The sequence below is a fragment of the Helianthus annuus genome, chromosome 17 (assembly GCF_002127325.2).
Source record: "Helianthus annuus cultivar XRQ/B chromosome 17, HanXRQr2.0-SUNRISE, whole genome shotgun sequence".
Lineage (NCBI taxonomy): Eukaryota > Viridiplantae > Streptophyta > Magnoliopsida > Asterales > Asteraceae > Helianthus > Helianthus annuus.
Window position 1 is genome coordinate 61,651,427 of NC_035449.2, and position 20,379 is coordinate 61,671,805.

General features: G+C 37.6%; 1 pseudogene; it reads left to right on the plus strand.

Annotated features, from left to right (window-relative positions):
- Positions 1 to 5,193: 5,193 nt before the first annotated feature.
- Positions 5,194 to 16,423, plus strand: LOC118488840 (annotated as a pseudogene).
- The last annotated feature ends 3,956 nt before the right edge of the window (positions 16,424 to 20,379 follow it).

Here is a 20,379-nt window from a genome sequence, read left to right on the forward strand (position 1 = left end):
AGTCTTCGGTTCGATCTTTCCGTCCACCACCACTTCATCGCTACACTCGTCACACCGGATTCTTTCCACACCCTCCTACTCGCTGCAATAACCGTCTCGGTACTCTCAACCAACGCCTCATATTCAATCAACGGCGGTGACGTTACTCTCACGCGCCACCGCACCTGCCCGAAACCACCGTACACTGCCTTTTAACCACCTCGAGCATCACCGCACCGCCGTCTCCTCCTCCGCTTTCATCCGTGTATTCGTCTAGAATTAGAGAGAGTTAGATCTGCTGTTTTGTTAGAACATAGAAGAAGAAGAGACTAGATTATAGTGAAGTTTTTAGGGATTGAATGCTGTTGTTGGTTGATTTCGAAGAGAGAGAGAGGGAAGCAATATGAGTGACGGGTGTTTGATTAGTTTTAGGGTTTGATAGAGAGAGAGGTTGTGTTATTAACAATTATAGTCAAACTAAATGATATTGCATAAACTTTTGACATCCGAATTTTAAATTTCAAATTCGGTATTTGTAATTTTATATTGTGAAAACAGTATTTTATCTTAATGATTGAAAATAATCTCACACTTGCAATCAATATATGGGCGTGACATACTAATAGAGCTTTATACATTAGTTTTCTTTGTAATATTTGGGTTAATTAGAAAGGATGTTATGGACAGGAAGGTTGTTTAAGAAAAGATAGAGTTGGCCGGGTCTTAAAATTTTTATTTGTGGGCCAAGGATTTTGATCAATTTTGGGTCGGGTTTTAAGTTTATTTTATTTGGACCTTTTAAAAATTAATTTGTATTCGTAAAATTGAGTTGGGCCGGGAGTTTTGAGTTATTTTTGGGCCTTTTCGAGTTGATACCATTCGGGTTGATACGGAGTTATTTTCAAAGTAATTTGACCTGGGTTTTGAGCTGATACAAACATTTTTTTGGGGGGATTAATTAAAAAAAAATGTTTCAAAATCAGTTAACTCGCATTGCACAAGTGGAACTTGAAACCGTAACCGCACCCCGACCTCCAAAGTTGAAAGGATCATCCAATTTCAGCAGTTGGAAAAACCAAATCAAGTCCTTTTTTTGAGTACACGGACTATAACCAATGGATCTCGATCATTGTCGGACCACACGTCCCCATGACCGTTCATGATGACATGCGCGTAGTCAACAACGATCCCTCGACTTACACAGATAAAGACAAAGCATTGATTCAACGTGATCGTCAGGCTCATGCTACTTTAACAATGGCCCTATCAACAAACGACTACAACATGTTTGAAGAGTACACAACGGCGAATGAACTTTGGTTAGCGTTGATTGATTTCTATGAAGGAGACAAGGAATTGATTCGGAACAAAAGGAGCATGATCCAAAAAGAGTATGATATGTTCGGCGGCGTTCGCGGGGAAAGCCTATCATGTTATATTAGCCGATTTCGAAACATGATGGCTAAAATGAAGAAGGCCGGTAATCCGATCACCAATCGCGGTGCAATACGCAAACTTTTGGACTCACTTCCAAAAGAATGGAGCTTGAAATGTATGACGATCAAACAACACTACTTGAACAACCTGAATCCAATCACGCTATCAGATGTGATCGACACACTAGAAACGTTTGAAAGAGATCAAGTCGAACATCTTCAGAAATCTGTCCAATTTGCTGATAGTCACAAGAACTTCATATCTGCAACCCCAACAACCTCCAACGGCTCAAGCCCACAAGCTGCAAAAGCGTCATACTTCAACAATGCTTCCGCAATCTCTGAAAAGGCTCCACAGTCTGATGTAAAGACTACTGTGGTCGATGATGCTCAAGCTATAAAGAAGGAAGAAAGGAGCAGTGCAGCTAGTGAAAAGCTAGAAGAAAAGATTCTTGAAGAAGCAATGAAAATGGAGTCAAACAAAGAAAAGGATGAGGAAAATCTGGAGAACAACATCCCTTACGAGTTTAAAGTTAAATTGTGCTCCCAATCATGTGTGAACGTCGTGGCACATTACAAATCCCTCAACCGTGACCTAATTAGAGACAAAGAAAAAGTTTTGCAATTTAACAAAGAGTTGAAAGAAAATGAAGCTGCATATCAGAGAAAGTTGAATTCGACTTTAGCTGAAATGCAGACTTTAAAAGAATTTGTTTTCAGAAAAGATTTTGTCATAAACGACTTAATTGAAAGATTAGAAAAATCTCAAAATGAAAACAATAGATTGCAAATCATAATTGATAAATGGAACGTCAGTAAAAAGGCATTGGTTGACATTAAAAATTGCCAACGACCGACATATGTGAAGGATGGAATCGGGTACAAAGATAAGCTTGGAAATGAAAGAAAAATCTTTCTTCCTCCACATAGCAAAAACTATGTACCCATGCCATCTCCTCATCCTGATAATGATTTGATTAATGAAAATGATCTTGTTGTTGAAAATGTTTCTTGTGAAAATGAAGAAGTTACTAACCTTTCTGATAACAATGCAGATGTGAGTAAGCGTGAAGAAGATGGATGCGATGATGACTGTGGTGGAACAAAAATAGGAATAGGTTATTCAGGCGACAGTTATTCCACTGTTAACTGGTTCGCCTGGAATTGTGATAAAGCAAACAAAACTTCCACTGTTAACTGTAATGGACATGTGCCTAAACCTAAGACCCACAACCACGATAATGTAGTGGTTGAATATCCTGATTTGAACTCTGCCTTTTGTGATGAAAAAGTTGTGTGTGAATCTCCTGTGTTTGTTCCAGAATTGAAACAAAACAGATTCGGAAAATTCCTCACGGAGGAAATTCCAGAATTTGTTCCATCTCACACTAGTACGTCAGAGTCAGAAAAAGAGCTAAATGAAGAAAGTAGCAGCAAAGACACAAACACCACAACTTCAGACGGTAGCGAAGGTAGCTCAAGTGATGACCACGATTCAGATTTTCAGTCATACCAAGAATGGGAAAGCTCAAATGACTCGGAAACTTCAGTAACAGATACTTGTAAAACGGTTGAAGACCTTGAACCATCGAGTGTTCAAGAACCAACAACCTCAAATGACACTACAAGTCCAGTCAATCAAGATCCACTGGAAGAACACTTAGTTATTGAAGACTGCACAAGCTCAGATGATGAATCGGTGTTGAATGAAAGTCTCGGGGAGTCAAAGATTAAAAGATCATCTAAAGCTGTCGAACCTCACGTTTGTCAACATGCTGAGTCAAGCTCAAAGCAATCCCCGCCCCTAGTTGCATTACACGGAACTGCAAAGTCTCAAAAGCCATTCAAGGCTTGTTTTAGGTGTGGAAAAGAAGGTCATGTGCTCAAACAATGCCCAGAACGACACAATCCAGACGGTAAAGGCAACCAGTATTGCTTCTCTGGATCAAAAGGTAAAAATTACACATCTTTGAAAGATCAGATGAAAAACTTTCCATCCAGATCTCCACATGTGAAGCCGGTTTCACATGATTCAAAGATGAAAAGGACCAACACATCAAAACCACAATCTTTCCCTCCGGGTTTTAGACATAAAATTGGGTCAAAACCACAATCTTTCCCTCCGGGTTTTAGACATAAAATTATTTCAAACTTTAAATCTTTTACAAACAAAATTTTTAAACCAACACAGGTTTGGCGAGTCAAACCAATGGTTGTAAAAGAAATCAATGAGGGAAAAGATTTGGTATATCGGGAGGTTTATTATTTTGATGAAAGGGGACAACCCAAGACTACGATGGCTTGGGTTCCACTATCTAACTGAATTGCTTATGAGTGTAGGAACATCCAAGGAGGACTGTTAGTAACACCGGTTATTATCAGTGGTTGTTCTAGATACAAGTTGGGGAAGATCACAAGTTTTGGTTATGGTATCTAACCTGGTTGCACACTTAACTGCACTGTAACACACTCATTTTCTTGCTGACATATGCTCTTGTGTGCCTGATGTGGAAGACTTTATTTTGTAAATACATGTTTTATAATTTTTAATTTTTCAGTAATTGATTGTACATAAATAAAATTTTAGGGGGAGTATTAAAATACTGCCTAGACCATGAGATGTGATTATTGCAAAATAGTCATGATCTTATATGAGAAATGATAGGAACTAACTTGATTATGTCTTCGCATGAATAGGATCTGATGGAGGATACGGCTCCAAGTTAACGATATGCCGGTAGGTTCAGCATTTCAGACAAGTAAACTGCATCTTGGATAAAGATAACGTCTACACAAGGATTCTGGCTTTTCTCAGGCATTACGCATCATAGTGGGTAACACGTTGCGGCATATGGCTTAATGGTCTTAAATCTTGCGTTGACAGATTGCCAAAGTCCGAGATTTCGGGTCTTTATATTGGTGTTTCATTCGGAGGATATCATAGTTGTTCTTCTGCTGCATCCAGATACATGCTGACCTAGACGCTATGATACTCTTTTAATAATAAGTGCCTTCAAAAAAAAAAAAAAAAAAAAAAACAGGCCAAACCCCTCTCATAATAAGTGCCATTTTTGGCCAAAACCTAGATAGATTAGTTTGGTCACTCTGCTGTACGGAAGTACTGACCTGTTCACCAAACTATCTGTCTTTGCCCTCGGTAGTTCTTGGGATCTCTGTTGTACGAAAGTACAGACCTGATCTCCGCTCTATCGTTGAAGAGAATGAAACCAATATACTCACCTGTTATGAGGAATCTTTGTGCATACCTTGATCGCGGGGGTATGTCCTGATGTGGGACTCACGGGCATAATGTCTCTATTCTCAATAGCTTGTGTGGGGGCCATTGAAGACTTGTCAATATACCCAAAACATGATAATTAATCACCGGATGTATGTCGAAAGAATGGTGCATGGATTTAAGCGGACAAACATACCAGCAATCGTTCTTGAGTCGTAGCTATCCTAAAGAAATTTGAAGTGTGGCTAGGCTTTTCAAGTTGGTATGATCTCGTATTTGATCAACTCTTTATCTCAAGGTTGAAAGTTAAAAAAAAATCTAAAAAAAAAAAAAGAAAAACCAAAAATATTTTGATTTGTGTACAGTTGTTTTTCTAAGTCTTCCATATCACATCAATCGTGTCTCAAACCGCTTGAGATACTCTTTCCATTGCACACTACAGATGAATACGGTTTTGTCTGTACTTTGAACCAGACTAAAAGAAAATGTGGAGTTGTGTTTATGTCTGTGAACAGGTTACTTCGACTATTTGATGCAATGATGGCCGATCATCAATTGAGCAAGATACCAAACCAAAGCACCTGTTTCCCTAAAGATTACAGAAGATACCGAGCTAGGAATCCTCCTCCTACGTCTTCTGATTCACTCAAGCTAAAGAGAGTTGGAAAAAGTTTGTTCCGGCTTGTCAAAGATGATGCATGCAAAAAGGGGGAGCTTATCCAGATAAAGTATTCAAAGTGCAAAGTGTCGAAAGAAAATCTTCCGTAAAGAAAATTTGGAAAGCATAAGTCTAGGGGGAGATTGTTGGGTCTAAAATTGAGACTAATGCTTGCCAAACTGAAGATCACAACACGCATGAAGTTGACGGTTCTAAAGATGATGCAAGAGGTTGATAACATTAGCCTAAGGGGGAGATTGTTGGGTCTAAAACGTGTAGTCTAATGTTATCAACGAATCAAGTCAACAAAGTCAACGCCAACAAGTCAAAGACAACGCGTATGTCGACATGAGAAGATCGAAGAATGATATGGCGCATGGAAGTTCGAGATATGACAGTTTTATTGCTTTGGATAATTTAATATATTTTGTTTAGACAAAATATATTTATTAGCTCATTTAATTAGTTTTCATGTTTATTACTAGTTTTGGCAAGTTATTAACCCTAGGGACTTAAATGTAAATAGCCTAAGTGTGTTTAGGCTATAAATAGAAAGTGATGATTAGGGTTTTAGAACACACTTAAAGAAAGATTTGGGGGCTATATTGTATTCATCATTTGCAAATCATTTCAAGGGTTTTAAAGGTTTATTTTGTGTGTTCATCTTGATTTCTTATTAAAAATCAGATTTTTGGCTCGATTTGATCCTACAGCTTTCCTTTGAAAACCAAGAAATGGCTCCAAATCGCCTTTTTAAGCGTTTTTAACGCATAGTATGTATCAAAACTATTTAAAACATATAAGGGTTGATGCCTACTGATATATTCAGTAAATTTTTATATTTTAACAGTAAGGAAAAGTTTTAAACTCAGGTTTTCAGTTTTGACCTTTTAAGCCTATGTGAAATTACCAAAATGCCCCTACGGTGCATAGTATGGTTCTAATTAATAAATTTCACATATATATGATACCCTACTTTTATAACTTATTAAATTAAGTATTTTTACTGATTATATCAGACATGGAACTCAGAATGATATTTAATCTCTCTTATAACCTTTAAAATGACCAAAATACCCCTACGGGGCATAAATTGGTTTTAAATTCGTTTTGGGCATAATGGAAGGTATCCTACTGATATCACAACATATTTAAGGCATATTAACTTAGGAAACCTGTTCATGATTCTTTTGGTTACCCGTTACGCACTTTTCGCGTTCGGATCGGCTTATGTAACTAGTTTGCATAAATTAGCCGAAACGGGTCAAACCTTATCATTTTTTATCTCAAAATCCAAAATGTGTTTAGTTTACCCTTATTACACAAGTATACAAGCTTGTCGGGTCTAAACCACATTCTAATCCGGTCTTCGCCTAATCATGCGCATTGAACCGTATCCTCCTTTAAAAACTAACCGGTCTAAGCTTAGGCTTAATTAAAGACCCGTTAGGAATCTAATAGGTTATTAAAAACCTTCGTTCCAGATTTAGGAGCCCAGTAAAAGCTATCTGTACTTGCTTGGTGGTATACGGCTGGGATAAATTGTATAAATTTGCTCAGGTAAATACTTTTAACTTATTTTCCCTATACGGGCTTGGGGTACGGTATATAAAATACTGTTTGGTCGGGCATTGAATCTTTTATCAAATGAAGGTTAAATCACTGAAATGACCCGTTAAAATTGTTTGGTTGCTTAAAGCCTTTGGGGGGTTAATGACCATGTCCTGGATATCCTTGGCATCATTTTACGAAATGGCCACGACCTAAGCATGCGGGTGTAGGCGTACACCCGTTAGTGCATAAATAAATATTAAGGTATAACTGCCGGTTTTGGGTTTAACTGCTGCGGGACTATACCATGTGGTGTGTCTATTGATCTTTAACCCGGTGTCAACCCGAGCTACTGAACGCATAAGAAACATGTAATTCTCTTACACATATTATATACAAATAATTATCTCAAGTTATAAAAAGTTTTGTGCCTTTTGCACTCAAATCAATTTTCTAAAACATTTTCAAAATGAGTCATTTAAATTGTATTTACCAGGGTAAACTGACGTATTTTCCAAAAAGGGCTAAGTGCAGGTACTAATCGGAATAGGCTGGCTACTCCTAGCATCAATAAAGAGTCTCGCAAGCTTAAGATGCCTAAAGTCTGTTGAACAATGTTTCATTTTATCTTTGATTCGCCTGTGGATCCTTTACTTTCCGTTTGTAATACTTTGATATTACTTTATATCGGATTGTAATATATTTATCTTTGATTCCGTTGTGCATTTAAATTGTGTTGTTTGACTATGATGATATCAACTACGTCATGATACTCCTCACCGGGCCCACCGGTAATACGTGGAAATATCGGGGTGTGACAGAAATGGACAAGGCAGCTATATATAGGCGAGGCGTTTCGCATGGAATGGACAAGATCCATTTCGTGCGAAATGGCTCTTGCCATTTCGTGCGGAATGGTCCAGCACATCCAATTCCCTCTAAACTAACCTACCGAACTCCATTCTATCCAATCTAGACACAAGACTCGATACAAGACGAAGTCGACAGACATATGCACCAACATATTATGTATATTTTTCTCTAGAAACAAATATATAACATCTTCAAGTTTGATATAATAAAATACATTTCTTAAAATAAATATATGTATTTCAAGATTGATTTAGAATACCAACAAATAATGATTTAGTCTAAACGTATATTTATTGATTTCGACGATGAATATAAGTCTAAAACGACTAAAGATATAGATTTATAGTTTTCATAACAACGGATTATGGCTACAAGCATGATATATATAATTTAGAGTTAATTACATAGTTAGTCCCTTTGGTTTACGCAAAGTAACAATCTAAGGTACTAATAGTTTAAAATCACTTCCTATGGTGCTAACTATCCATTTTTTTAACATGTGGGGGGTATTAACGTTAAATGCCTGGTTAATTCTAACTCTGACACCCTCACGTACAAAAAAAACATGAGGGTATAATGGTCATTACAACTTCTAGGTTTTGGTAAAATGATGAAGATACAAAGTGGGAAACTCTTGGTCAATATTTATTTGTAGAACTTTAATTTTCATCTTCTTCGAAGATTCTCTCTTTGGTTAATGAAGAAAGATCCAGATCTTGAAGCAGCTTTAATAAGAAACCTTCGATGGATTATAAATAATCAAATTAAAATATAATCTTGAGGTGTCCTGATCATGTGTCATCTGTTAATTTCATTCAAAAGAAGTTCAAAACTCTTGATCTTCAAGGAAAAGCGCTAAACTGGGTTAAGAAATACCCGTGCTGCTTTGAAGTATACTTAAAAGATGATGAATATCACTGCAGATTAACTAAAAAGATGATCTTTTTAGTACAAGAAGAAGAAGCTGTAAAAGATATGCAAGAAACAGTTTTTGTTGAGAGATTAGCAAAGTTATTAATGATGGTTTCTAATCATAGGCTCAACGTCTCGAAACTTAATGAAATCAAAAATAATTTAGGGTTGCCAGAAGATTATTTGATAAGAATCATACTGATGTGCACAAAATGCAACATATAAATTACATCAATTGTGGCAGAAAAGTAACACTTTTTTAGTACTAATGTTGGAAAAAGTGTTCTTTTGTCTTCCTTTTGTTTTTTCAGGATTAAATGAGCTCAAATGAACAAAAGAAGCAAAAATACAGCTAAATCTAACATAAATACAAGAAAAGGAACAAACGTGGCATGCCCGACCTCCCGACAGCATCTTCCCAAAAGTAAAACAAGAAGACAGAAGGCTAAACACGCCCCGTGCTCAGTGAGCACGGGGGCGTGCCCAAGTGTCTCCAAAAAAGACAAAGTGATAGAAGCTTCTACTGCCCACCACGGGGCCGTGCTCAGTGAACACGGGGGCGTGGTCAACTGTTGCAGACGCATTTAATGAAATTGAGAATTGCAATTAATGAAGAGAGAGACTCGGATGGACACGGGGCCGTGCGCAGGCTTCTGTTCAGCCTATAAATAGGAGTGCTTGGAGCTCTTGCAACTCATCCCTACACCACCTCTCTCACACTTCACCCACCACCCACCACCCACCACCATCACAACACCATCATCACCACCATCATCCATTGTCCATCATAAAGTGTGTGAGTCGTCTCGGGATCCAAGATTGATCGTAAGAGTTCTTGACAATCAAAGGCCATGTTTGCCTAAGTCTCTTACATCACTTGGTGAAGACAAGTGTTTGATATAATACTTTTTATTTTTAATCTTTTGCACTTTTTAATTGGTTTTGTATTAATGACTTTAATTACTAGTTTCTTATGTTGAAGGTGATTCTTCCTTATCGTTTATCCGTGGTGTCTTGGCATTATTTTACTGTCTAAATAAAATAAAAGATTTTCACCATTCATATCTCCACGGTCTATATGGAGGTATGTTGGCTACCTGGTCGGGGGTTAAGGGAACGGTTTGGTAAGAGTCTTGCCATTGTTCAGTGTATAGATCCTACAAAGGACCTGGGTCAAATTTAGTAGGACCTCCTTTAATACCCAACGGTATTGGATGGCGGGGGTCCAAACTCTTTGACCCCCTCATAAGTTAAACTACTATTAAAACTTTAACACGGCTACTTAGGACTGTATCCTTGCTGACTCAGACTACTTAGCCGAGGGTAACGTCGCCTTCAAAAGAGGGGCCTACCACATTATGCATTAATAACTTAATTAATTATCTTTCAATAATCCGACCCTTTAGGATTGTATCCTTGCTGACTCAAACTACTGGGTTGAGGGTAACGTCGCCTTCAAAAGAGGGGCCTACTACAATAACTAAGATAATCTCTTAAACAAGTGCAAAAGTGCGAAAATAATCAAAGGTTACACTACACACGAGTCGGATCCAAGTGATTCATCTTGTCTATCTGTTTTTACTTTTATTTTCTTTTTCAGCATTTTAGTTAGTTTTATTTTTCTAGTTTAAAAACCTTTTTCTAACATTTTGATTTGATTAGACGTTGAGGATAAACCGGTACTAAAAGCTCTTGTGTCCTTGGACGACCTCGGTATCTTACCAACACTATACTACGTCCACGATGGGTGCACTTGCCCATATGTGTGTTTAGTGTTAGTGAATATCGTGTTTATAAATTTAAAACTTGGCTAAAAAGTGTAAAAAGGGCTTAAAATATACACCTAAATTATATCGCACTTCACACGCATCAAGTTTTTGGCGCCGTTGCCGGTGACACAAGGATTTTAAGAAAGTTAGGAATCAGCGACCTAATCATTTTTTCTATTTTATTTTTATTTTTTTAGGATTTTCTTAGTTTTTCAGCTTCTGCAGAACTCAGCACGGGCCGTGCCCGCTGAACACGCCCCGTGCCCAATCATTGGAACTGGCAATCTTGTTTTAAGTCAGACAGTAAGCTGAACACGGGGCCGTGCCCACTGAACACGCCCCCGTGCCCAAGATTCAGTTACTGAAAACAGAACCGTAAGATCCCGACGGTTGGTAATCTGACACAAACATGAGTGATAATGATATTTTTTACTTTCGGCACTCTTATGGTACGTGGTGTCAATTATTTGGTTGCGGTTATAAAGAATTAGAATGCTATTTTCTAAACTATAAGCCCCACTATATAGACCCATCGTTTTCCTGTAGCCTTAAGAGGGGCGAAAGTAAAAATAATCCTTATCTCTCCCTCGAATGCGCTCAACCAGATATTCTAGGAGAAATGCTCATCGACGAACTATTTCAACTAGAAGATCTAGTTCTTAATTGGTTAAAAGAACTTAAGATGGATTTCCTTAATTCAATTCAAAACGATGACCAAGAAGAATTGTTGGGTTCGCATTCAAATAAAAACAACCTCGTTGCTCCCAACAATACCTTCCACTCTAGCAAGGACTTGGACGATAGTCGTCCTTGTGCCGATTGTGCCGTGAAGGACTCCCCATCGACTTCGTTCGATGCATACATAGACCTGAGTGATTCGGCATACACCTTCTTTAACGAGATCCCGGAAAAGGGTTGGACTTGTCCACCTACGTTTAGCATAGGAATCACCCTCACCGACAACCTCTTGCATTCTCGTCTTAGTCTAGAGTAATTAGGGTATCTTAGGCACTTTGGGGTTGTTCCATCCAGTAAGGAACCGCCCGATCCGGATAAATTCCTTGAAAATAGGCAATTTCCATAAGACAGCTTCCAAACACGGGGTCGTGCCCAGGTCAACACGCCCCCGTGTCCACCAAAAGATTCTCTTCTGATTTCATCAGAATACGGACAAAAATGTGTCAGGATTCTGTCTGCACACGGGGCCGTGCCCAGCCAACACGAGGCCGTGTCCAGCGTGCTGTCGTTTTCTATAAATACAGCAGGATTCCTGCTCATTTGGACCACTTCAAAAGACAGAGATTCCTGAGATCTTCACTCATACTATCCTAGGTATGTTCTAAAAGAAGGTTCTCAAGAGCCATCTTGTCTTTTCCACTTTTATTCATTACCTTCTTCCTCAATTTTCAATCAATACCTCCATTAAAGTTTGGAAGCTTCATGATTCCAACCTTTATTGTGGTGTTTGTAAGGTTATTATTCAAGGAATCTTGTTTAAAATAAGTTATAAAACTTTGTTTTGAATTATTTATGCTTAAAATTAACCTATGAACCAAGAAAATAATTTAAAACTCCAATATTCCTTGCTTCGAAAACCTGCAGACGACTGGACACGGGGTCGTGTTCATTGAACACGGGGCCGTGTCCGAGGGACTGTTTCGTAAAAATTGAGCTCTTTTCGGTCTGTTTTCCCAGAATGGCGAGCAGAACAAGCGGAACGTCTTCATCGCACTCAAGGAACAACCGACAGGGGAGGAGGTCATCAACGGCGGAAGACTCTCTTGTAAACTATGTTTACGCCTTAAGAGAAGCTATTGTTGAAATGACGGGGGTGGAAGAAGCATTGGTCGACCGTATCAATCACCTAACGGTGGGACTGGAAGGGTGTCTCCGGGAGGTCAACCTCTTGCACCAGAGGTTGAACATTCTCGCATCTCCTCCTTTGGTGCCTATAATAACCCAAAGGGCATGGAACGTGGTGCCTGAAGTCATCATACCAGCCGAGTGTACACCATGCACCCGAGGCCTTCTAGAGACATTTTACAAGGGGTTCCGGTTGGTGTTTCCCCTCCTCCGCAAGATGTTGAGGAAAACGAAGCCGCCTTCTTCCTCCCAAGAGAGATAGAAGAATGGCTCTAACAACATCTAGGAAGATAACCCTCGGCCAAGAGTCCTACTACACTCCTACCGGAAAACTAATTCTGGGATTTTGGCTCTTAATGAGAAAGTAGGACTCCTTATGATAAATTTTGTGTACCACCTGACCTATCTAGTTTAGGACTTTTAACTTTTTATTTCTCTTCTTTGTTTTTAATTTTCTAGGAACGTTATGTATCTCTCTATGATTTGAATGAAATGATGGTTTTAATGTTTGGATGGTGTTGTAATGAATAAAACACACTCGGGATGGTCAAGGATAACAAGGGAAACGAGAAACATCACCCCATGCACGAAAACAGGGCCATCCGACAAAAATTTCTTCATTACAGCAAGTTCGGCACGGGCCGTGTCTGCCCAACACGGCCCCGTGCTGCACAATCTGCAGCAATCGCCCAGTTCAGGTAATTGGACACGGGCCGTGTTCACTGACACGCCCCCGTGTCCAGGCTTCTGTTGCTCTTTATTAAATTTTGTCACTGGCACCTGAACACGGGGCCGTGTCCAGAGTGCCAGTAACATAAAATTTTGTTTTAACACCCTGTTATACATTCAATCAACAAAAAAAACTTATGTTTGGGACACATTGAGGACAATGTCTAATTTAAGTGTGTGGGGGGGATGCTAAAACTTTGAATCTGCAAGTCCTAATTAACAAGCCTTACACAAAACTCTATTGGAACCGCTAATCACCCCAAATTTTTTTTCAAAAAAAAAAATCATCTTTTTTTACCTGTCTAAGTTTAAGTTGGGAATTTCAAGTTCTAACAAGGTTATATTTTTACAAGTTTACAACCGATAGCGTCGTGATAAAAAGAACCAACATAAGAAAATTATGAAACGGCATGACAAGCTTAGTTAAAATTTGATTATATATACTTGATCACATAAAAACTCATTCCCACAAAAGTGAGTTTTGAGCCTTTATTGAGCATACAAATACATATCTTTACACTAAATGCTCAATTTTCGTTTGTTGTGTGAATAGCCGCTTAGTTCGTACGACTCTAGAACTTGCCACGACAATGCATTCCCGGTCCTTACCAACTTAAACCCGAGTAAGTAAATGATGGAGGCATTAGGACTAACCCTTTTTTCTTTCTACACCATTATTTTTCATTTTTTTTACCACCTACCCAAAAATCCCCCTAGTTAACCCCTTTGAGCCTAAACCTTTTCATTTCTTAACCCAAAACAATCACCCTTTTTACCCACCTAAACCTTTTTATTTTAACCCTTTCTTTTAGTAACAAAGCTCGGTTTTTCTTATGACTTTTGAAAAAAAAAAGTTGATGAAACCAAATAAACAAACAAGTTCATCAAAATTAACCTTGTTTGAAAGAAATGGTTCATCAAAGTAAAAAAATTAAAATTGTGAAAAATAAAAAGTCTTTAAAAAACCGATGCTTTTTACGCTTTTCGCCCTTTTACTAACCACTAACCCAACCACCCACCTTTAGCCCAAGCCTAACCCTTCACCCAAAAAGTCCTCTTGATATTTACAAAGGTATATAGTTAAAAAGGAAGAGGATTGATTGCTTGGCAAGCCTATGGTAGGAGTAAGTTCCATGCCGCTCTCGAGTAATTCACTAAAAATACACCTTCGGCCGAGTGTTGAGTGATCCCCCGTGAGGTATGTGAACTTGTATATAAATGGAATTTTAAAAAGGCATGTTATGCCCTAATAAGTAATTTATCTTATGAAATGTTTTTAATAAATCATAACGAATAGGATTGTAAATAAATAAAAATAAAACTTACATAAAGAATCTTGGAAATCCCGACACTCTATGACAAGTCCAAAAACCTTCTCTTCTACCCATTCCATTTGGGAGTGAAAAAGCCACATTATAAAGAGTTTTGCTTGAGGACAAGCAAAGATTCAAGTGTGGGGGTATTTGATGTGCACAAATTGCAACATATAAATTACATCAATTGTGGCATAAAAGTAACCCTTTTTTAGTACTAATGTTGGAAAAGTTTTCTTTTGTCTTCCTTTTGTATTTTCAGGATTAAATGAGCTCAAATGAACAAAAGAAGCAAAAATACAGCTAAATCTAACATAAATACAAGAAAAGGAACAAACGTGGCATGCCCGACCTCCCGACAGCATCTTCCCAAAAGCAAAACAAGAAGACAGAAGGCTGAACACGCCCCGTGCTCAGTGAGCACATGGGCGTGCCCAAGTGTCAGCAGAAAAGACAAAGTGATAGAAGCTTCTACTGCCCACCACGGGGCCGTGCTCAGCGAACACGGGGGCGTGGTCAACTATTGCAGGCGCATTTAATGAAATTTCGAATTGCAATTAATGAAGAGAGAGACTCGGATGGACACGGGGCCATGCCCAGGCTTCTGTTCAGCCTATAAATAGGAGTGCTTGGAGCTCTTGCAACTCATCCCTTGGCACACCACCTCTCTCACACTTCACCCACCACCCACCACCATCACAACATCATCATCCACCATCATCATCCACCACCATCATCCATTGTCCATCATAGAGTGTATGAGTCGTCTCGGGATCCAAGATTGATCGTAAGAGTTCTTGACAATCAAAGGCCATGTTTGCCTAAGTCTCTTACATCACTTGGTGAAGACAAGTGTTTAGTATAATACTTTTTATTTTTAATCTTTTGCACTTTTTAATTGGTTTTGTATTAATGACTTTAATTACTGGTTTCTTATGTTGAAGGTGATTCTTCCTTATCGTTTGTCCGTGGTGTCTTGGCATTATTTTACTGTCTATATAAAATAAAAGATTTTCACCATTCATATCTCCACGGTCTATATGGAGGTATATTGGCTACCTAGTCGGGGGTTAAGGGAATGGTTTGGTAAGAGTCTTGCCATTGTTCAGTGTATAGATCCTGCAAAGGACCTGGGTCAAATTTAGTAGGACCTCCTTCAATACCCAACGGTATTGGATGGCGGGGGTCCAAACTCTTTGACCCCCTCATAAGTTAAACTACTATTAAAACTTTAACCCGGCTACTTAGGACTGTATCCTTGCTGACTCAGACTACTTAGCCGAGGGTAACGTCGCCTTCAAAAGAGGGGCCTACCACATTATGCATTAATAACTTAATTAATTATCTTTCAATAATCCGACCCTTTAGGATTGTATCCTTGCTGACTCAAACTACTGGGTTGAGGGTAACGTCGCCTTCAAAAGAGGGGCCTACTACAATAACTAAGATAATCTCTTAAACAAGTGCAAAAGTGCGAAAATAATCAAAGGTTACACTACACACGAGTCGGATCCAAGTGATTCATCTTGTCTATCTGTTTTTACTTTTATTTTCTTTTTCAGCATTTTAGTTAGTTTTATTTTTCTAGTTTAAAAACCTTTTTCTAACATTTTGATTTGATTAGACGTTGAGGATAAACCGGTACTAAAAGCTCTTGTGTCCTTGGACGACCTCGGTACCTTACCAACACTATACTACGTCCACGATGGGTGCACTTTCCCATATGTGTGTTTAGTGTTAGTGAATATCGTGTTTATAAATTTAAAACTTGGCTAAAAAGTGTAAAAAGGGCTTAAAATATACACCTAAATTATATCGCACTTCACACGCATTACATACCAAAACATCTTTATATGTTTCGGGTGGTTAATTACGGTGGGAAAAAGAATTCAATGCAAATTGAGCTCATCAAGTGGGACCCAAAATTAGCAATTTCGAGAATTGAAAGAAAATCTCAAGAACAGGGCTGCAACCCATCATTCACATGTTCATTACCTTCAACTTGGGTAAAATCATGGGAGAAATTTCATGAATTTGATTCAATGCCGTACATTTCTCCTTATACAGATCCGGGTTATTTAGTAGACGAGTCGAAGGAATAAAAAAAAAAGAACAATCGGTTTATTGCATTAGCTTCTGATGTGTTCGAATTTAAGGGTTTTTGGAGGTTGGCTGGAAATAGGGTTTCAGTAAATGGGGGAAGGGGAAACAGGTTATATGTTGGGAGGGAAAACCTTAGAAATTGTAATGACATTATACCCTCATGTTTTTTTTTTTTTTTTTTTGCATGTGAGGGTGTCAGAGTTAGAGTTAACCATGCATTTAACGTTAATACCCCCATATGTTCAAAAGGGGAATACCCTAGGAAGTGATTTAAACTATTAGTGCATTAGATTGTTACTTTGTGTAAACTATAGGGACTAACTATGTAATTAACTCTATAATTTATCTATTTCGCGACAAAGTATATAAATAGTTCATATAATGTGACCAATGTCACACCCCCAAAATACCACCTAAGGAATGTCCCTGTTAGGCCAGTGACGTACCAATAACGAGCCACTAATTACATTGAACGCATACAAGTTTCAGAATAAAATCCTTAATTATTAATGTAAAATACCATCAACGAGTTTAAATGAAAACCAACATGTTCAGTGGAAGCAAATAGTAAACCAATGTTAAACTGTTTCAAAAACCAATGTATGATATCAATAGTTCAATCACACGAATTCCTCCAGTCGACCCATGACCATTCCAGCTACTCCAGACAGCAAGTTCCCAAATCCAAGATACCTAACGACCTGCAAGCATGCAGACAAGTGTGTCAGATGACGCTGGTGAGTTCAAAGTTTTGTTAGCGCGTTTAATTACTAGGTATGTGTATAAAACAGGTCAACAATTCAATAGTTCAATAATTTGATTTGATGTTGTTATTAACTCGATTACCGCAGATGGCTACAAGATGTATTTGCCCAACCCCAATGTCTCTATCAAAACATTGGTCATGCTTTAAGGAAATTAGTTCACGCTCGTCCTCCCCGGTATAGTGTGAGGGTGCCAAACCTAATAGCGCTATCAACTAATAACGTCGTTGCCTCCCCGGCAACTATCGGTAGATGTAAGGGGTCTTATATGATAGAAACTGAGTATAACAACAAACATCTCAATAAACTAGCGTTCCTCCCCGGAACGTTACCCGATATCCCTCCCTGGGATGCATGCTTGGAAAAAGAGCAGTGAACTCACCTTTGGTTTGCTCGGTAAGATTAATTACTCGTTTAACAGAAATGATCAATCGAATCCTATGATAGTTGTACATAACAGTCAGTTCGCATACAAGCTTAGTGCATATTGTTTCACATGTATTCATCAGACAGTGCATTAGCATTAAACAGGTTGTGCAAGTGGTATCAGTCAATCAACAGTGCCCATGTCTCACGAAGACATTTATCAATTCATGTCATCTACACTATTACACGCATAACATCACAAACACTACTCAACACATTGCAACTACTCGCATTCTGCTCATATACCATTTTCCTAGCAAACATAATTTAGCTCATCATACACAATATAACCATCTGACTAATATTGTGAGCTCACAAGAACAACATGTTATTTGCAATTACATACATGCGTGTGGGTAGCCCATCAGGCCCAAGTTCAGTTTATTATCATAACTAAATATTAATACTACTTCCACACTTTGAGTCATAACAGTTAATTAGGCTTCGGTCCACAACAGCCCACTGGTATCCCACGGGTTCTCAACTCGCCATGGTACAGCCCAAAAGCCAATGGAGTGGGCCTGTTGTTTATCGGGTCCAAGTTATCATGTGAAGCCCAATTGTTTTGCATACCATTACTACCAATCTAACCACACATAAAACATATATCAAATAACAACCAGATGGATTCCTGATGTTAGTTTAAACCCACTAACCCAACTATGCAATTTAAAAGCCCACTTACACCTTAAACCATCCCGTTTTGCCAATACTGGTACGGCCCAGTTAAATGCCGGCCCATAATTAACCCTCGGCCCAACACGATATGTATCCCCCTATTTTTGAATTGCCGCAACAACCATACTAGCACACAATATTCAGTTCAGATTAATAAATATCAAGTTCACAAAACCAATTTAGTAGTTCATCGAATTACTAAATATTAAAATAAATTTAAATAACAATCATCATCGTAATCCGAATTGGATCAACTATATTATGCTTCACATAAATGTGGTTCCACACACCCTCATCCTCAACCCTATCCAAAATAGTCGCAACTGAGTCATTAATGTTATACAATCCTAGTCATCGATTAACCAGGACACTAATCCATAGCAGCTAATTAGTTTATGTTGTAACAAGCGTAACCATGATTTCTTACCATAGATTCATACAACTACCTAACCACAAAGGTCCCTATTATCATGTAAATAAGTAACACATAAATCATCACATACAAACATAATCAGATCATAACAATCGATACAACTATGTATGCATGACAAAAGGACTTGATTCGAAACGTAGAGATATTATACTAACCGAAAGAGTCAAGGTATAGGATGAACTCGAGGTGAAGCTTCACGAGGGGGGGGGGGTAGACCTGCTGATGTGCGTAGAGGATGGGGGAGAATAGGGTTTAGGATTTGGTTTGTTATGTTGAGATTATAAGATTATGGGAAAGTTACGTACTCATTAATTATAAAGCCAAATTTTCACAATTGGGCCGACCCCTTACACATTCGGTTAGATTACAACTGGGCCGATAGATAACACAAGTTTAAATAATTCACATATGCAAAATCCATAAGAAGTGGGCTCATTATACACTAAATAATGGTAGTCGGGCCAAGTATGTGTGTGTGTTGGCCCAATATACTAGCATGTTGGAATAACCAAGCTAATACCACACCGAACGTTCAACGCAACGCATTGAAGAGAATTAAATAATGAGATGTTAGAATCACAAGACTAACGTTACTAACCTTGAAAGTTTGGGTTGTCACAACCAAAATGCTTAATTTAATCAAATATATATTTTTAATGAACGAGACTTAAATTTAGTGACAAAAATATATAATAGTCCATAATATTGTCTAAGGCATAAATATATACTTATAGTTCAATTTAACCAAATATATACTTATGTCCAATTTAACCAAATATATACTTATGTCCAATTTAACCATTTTAGTCAATTTGTTTAAACTAATTTGATTAAACCTGTGATCAAAACATCATATCTAAATGGTATATAGTTAAAGGCAAAATTTATAGGTTAATATGATATAGATTTCTAACGATTTATATATTTTACATAAAGTATAAATTAACATGATAAATTACAATTAAAGTAGTAAAAACTATATCTAAGAATTTTCTAATTAATATTATGAAAACTCAATAATTCTACTAATCTAGCATTTTTAACAAGAATTAGTAGCATGATAATCCTAGAAAAATATAAGCATATATACTAGATTATGACAAGAATAAATTCTATAAAAATAAGTAATCATGATTAACATGAACACTACTGAAATTGCATCTTAAAATTTGTCTAGAAATATTATGGAACAAATTAATTGATTCATTTTTATAAAATATAGAAATCCCCAAATGCTTATGAACCCTAGAATCCATGAAACCTAATTGATCAACAATTGTCTTCTATCAACATAAACTAATATATGATTTTTGTAGAGCTCGAAAAATAAAGCAAGATGGACACAAGAATCACCTGAAAACGTTACATATTCAAGGAGAAATCGTAGAGAGAAATTCCAAGCTCTAAAATGAAGAATCTTGACTTGTAAAGAGTTTTAGTGAAATTGGTTTTTATGCAAAAGTAGATGAAGGTTTTCATTTAGTATCATAATTTATTCACATTCAATATAATTCTTCTAATAAATTAATCATTAAATTTATGGTGGTTAGCTACATGGAGGGGAAACCTAAAAGCTCTTGACGGTTCTCTTAATGTATTTAGTAATTTTAATCAAAACAATTTAAAACCAAATAACAATTTCATATTAAATTCT